Source organism: Narcine bancroftii, chromosome 2, assembly GCF_036971445.1.
Source record: "Narcine bancroftii isolate sNarBan1 chromosome 2, sNarBan1.hap1, whole genome shotgun sequence".
NCBI lineage: Eukaryota > Metazoa > Chordata > Chondrichthyes > Torpediniformes > Narcinidae > Narcine > Narcine bancroftii.
Window position 1 is genome coordinate 138,800,666 of NC_091470.1, and position 4,482 is coordinate 138,805,147.

The window sequence follows — 4,482 nt, forward strand, 5'->3', positions numbered from 1 at the left end:
ACCTACGACCACCGTATACACTGTTCACAACGCCTCTGCCCACTCCCCGTCCTGTCCAAATCCCATTGTAACCATCTGCACCATCTAAAACACCTTGCCCTTCTCCCGGTCCAGTCCGATTTCATTTGTAACCTTCTACACCATCCACAACAACTCTCCCCACTCCCAGTCCTGTTCGTATTCCGTAGTATCCTTATACACTGTCCATAACCCCTCTCCCCACTCCCCGTCCTCTCCGTATCCCGTTGTAACCTACAACAACCTTATACACAGTCCACAACCCCTCTCCACACTCCGTGTCCTGTCTGTGTCCCATTGTAACCTTCTCCACCTTCCACAACCCCTCTCCGCACTCCCCGACCTATCAGCATCCCGTTGTAACCTATGAGAACCTTCTAGAATGTCCACAAACCCTCTTTCCACACCCTGTCCTGTTCTTTTCCCATTGTAACCATCTACACCGTCCACTACCCCTCTCCCTGGCCAGTCCGCAACCAGTTGTAACCTTCTACACTAACACAACCTCTCTCCCCATTGTCTTTCCTGTACATATTCCATTGTAACTTCCTACACAATCCACAACCCCTCTCCCCACTGCCCATCCTGTCCGTAACCCATTGTAACCTTCCAAACCGTTGACAACCCCTCTCCTCACTCCCCATCCTGTTCGTTTCCTGTTGTAACATTCTACACCATCCACAAACCTTCTACCCACTCCCCATCCTTTCTGTATACAGTTGTTACCTTCTACACCATCCACAACCCTTCTCCCCAATCCCTATCCTGTTCGTATTCCGTTGTAACCTTCTACACCATACTGAACACCTCTCCAAACTCCCCGTCTTGTCCATATCCCGTTGTAACTTACAACCTTCTGCACCTTCACAAACCCCTCTCCGCACTCCCCGTCCGGTCAGCATTCCGTTGTAACCTATGAGAACCTTCTACACTGTCCACAACCCCTCTCCCCACTGCCTGTCCTGTACGTATCCTGTTTTATCCTTCTACACTGTCCACAGACCTTCTCCCCACTTCCCGACCTGTCCATATCCCATTGTAACTTCCTACATCGTCCACAACCCCTCTACCCACTCTCCGTCCTGTCCGTATCCCATTGTAACCATCTGTACAATCCACAACACCTTTCCCCAATCCCAGTCCTATTTGTATTCCATTGTAATCTTCTATTCTGTCGTCAACACCTCTCTCCACGGAGGGAGTCACGTGATGGAGTAGTGGCCGGACGGTGAACTCCAGCCCTCTCCAGAAAAGTCGGGAAAATCAAAGGAAAACACAAAGGCACAGAAATAAAAGTTACAGAAAAGTGAGTATAAAGGTGGAAAGAAGATGGCGACAAAAAAAGAAAAATCGAAAGCAATGGTAAGAACAGAGGAAGAGAAGACAAAGGAGGAAAAAGGAGGCCCGCTGCGGAGAGAGAAACCCACTCCCTCAGGTCGGTATATAATGGACTACAAAAATGGCTCGCTGAGCCGAGTAAAAGTGCGCAACCGCGCATGAAAAAAAACACACCGACGGGAGGTGGGACCAGCTGGGGAGTCGATCTCCACAACCGGCAACGACAGCTGCAGAACACCTGCAGCAAGAAGAGACCACAGAAGACAATAGAAACAAGAAAGAAGAGAAGGAAAGGGCACCAAAGAAACAACAGATGGCCAACCCAGAGGAAGAAGAAGAGGAAGAGGAAGAGTACAGTGAAATAGAAGAAGAAAAGAAAGGCAAGATAAAGGATATACTTTCTCTTATTAAAGGATACATGGAATCATTTAAAGAATGGCAAACACAGGAATTTAAGGATTTAAGAAAAAGAATAAACAACACAGAAGAGAAAATGAATAAAATAGAGATGACCTTAACAGAAATGGGAAAGAAAATGGACAAGATGGAAGAGCGGGCAGTAGCAGCAGAAATGGAGGTAGAAGACTTAAAAAAGAAATTGGAGGAATCTAATAAAAAAACTAAAGAGACACAAGAACTACTAGCTCAAAAAATAGATACAATGGAAAATTATAACAGAAGAAATAACATAAAGATAGTGGGCCTTAAGGAAGATGAAGAAGGCAAGAATATGAGGGAGTTTATAAAAGAGTGGATCCCTAAGACCCTAGGATGTCCAGAACTACAGCAAGAAATGGAAATAGAAAGGGCACATAGAGTATTGGCCTCTAAACCACAACCTATGAGAACCTTCTACAATGTCCACAACCCCTCTCCCCACTCCCCGTCCTGTCAGCATCCTGTGGTAACCTATGAGAACCTTCTACAATGTCCACAACCCCTCTCCCCACTCCCCGTCCTGTTCTTTTCCCATTGTCACCATCTACACCATCCACTACCCCTCTCCCTGTCCAGTCCTTATCCTGTTGTAACCTTCTACACACTCCACAACACCTCTCCCTACTCATCATCCTTTCCATATCCCATTGTAACCAACGACAACTGTCTGAAACGTCTGCAACACCTCTCCCCGTCCTGTACGTATCCCATTGTAAACTTCTACCCTTTCCACAAACCCTCTCCCACTCTTCGTCCTGCCCACATCCAATTGTAACGTACGACAACCTTATACACCGTCCACAACTGCTCTTTCCACTCCAAGTCCTGTCCATATTCTGTTGTAACCTTCTGCACCGTCGACATCTCTCCCCACTCCCCGTCCTCTTCTTATCCCTTTGTCACCTACAATAACCTTCTTTACTTCCTACAATTCCTCTCCCCAATCTCCATCCTGTTCGTATTCCGTTGTAACCTTCTACACCGTCCACCACCTCTCTCCCCACTCCCAGTCCTGTCGGTATCCCATTATAAACTACAACAAACTTGAACACAGTCCACAACCCCTCTCTCCACTCTGCGTACTGACCGTATCCTGCTGTAATCTACGACAACCTTATACACCGTTCACAACGCCTCTCCCCACTCCCCGTCCTGTCCATAACCCATTGTAACTATCTGCACCATCCACAACACCTCGCTCCACTCCCCATCCTGAACGTATCCCGTTCTAACATACAACTTTTTACACAGTCCATATCCCGTTGTAACCTTCCACACCCTCCACAACACCTCTCTCCACTCTCCGTCCTGAACGTATCCCGTTTTAACATACAACACACTTCTACACTGTCCGTATCCCATTGTAACCTTCTGCACCATACAGAACACCTCTCCAAACTCCCCGTCTTGTCCATATCCCATTGTAATTTAAAACCTTCTGCACCTTCAAAAACCCCTCTCCACACTCCCTGTCCGGTCAAAATCCTGTTGTAACCTATGTGAACCTTCTACACTATCCAAAACCCCTCTCCCCACTGCCTGTCCTGTACGTATCCTGTTTTATCCTTCTGCACCGTCCACAGCCCTTCTCCCCACTCCCCGACCTGTCCATATCCTGTTGTAACTTCCTACAACGTCCACAAACGCTCTCCCCACTCCCCGTCCTGTCCGTAACCCGATGTAACCTTCTACACCATCTACAACCCCTCTACCCACTCCCCGTCCTGTCTGTATCCCATTGTAACCATCTGCACAATCCACAACACCTTTCCCCACTCCTCGTCCTATCCGTATCCATTTGTAACGTACACCATCCACAACAACTCCCCCCATTCCCAGTCCTATTCGTATTCCATTGTAACCTTCTACTCTGTCGTCAACACCTCTCTCCACTCCCCGTCCTGTCTGTATCCCATTGTAACCATCTGCACCATCTACAACACCTTTCCCCTCTCCCCGTCCTGTCCCTATCCCGTTGTAAACAACAAAAACCTTTACACCTTCCACAGCCCCTCTCCGCACTCCCCGTCCTGTCAGCATCCCGTTGTAATCTATGAGAACCTTCTAAAATGTCCACAACCCCTCTCCCCACTCCCCGTCCTGTTCTTTTCCCATTGTCACCATCTACACCATCCACTACCCCTCTCCCTGTCCAGTCCGTATCCTGTTGTAACCTTCTATACTAACCACAACCTCTCTCCCCACTGTCTGTCCTGTACGTATCCCATTGTATCCTTCGACACCGCCCACAGCCCTTCTCCCCACTCCCTGTCCTGTCCATATCCCGTTGTAACGTCCTACACCATCCACAACCCCTCTCCACTATCCGTCTTGTCCGTATCCTGTTGTTACCTTCTACACCATCCACAACCCTTCTCCACGCTCCTGCTCCTATCTGTATCACATTATAACCTACAACAAACTTATACACAGTCCACAACCCCTCTCCACACTCCCCGTCCTGTCCATATCCTGTTGTAACCTTCTGCACCATCCACAAACTCTCTCCCCACTCCCTGCCCAGTCCATATCCCGTGTTACCCTTCTACACAATCCATAACCCTTCTCCACACTCCCCGTCCTGTCCGTATCCTGTTGTAACATATGAAAACCTTCTACAACATCCACAACCCCTCTTCCCACTCCCCGTTCAGTCCGTATCCTGTTGTTACATTCTGCACTGTCCAC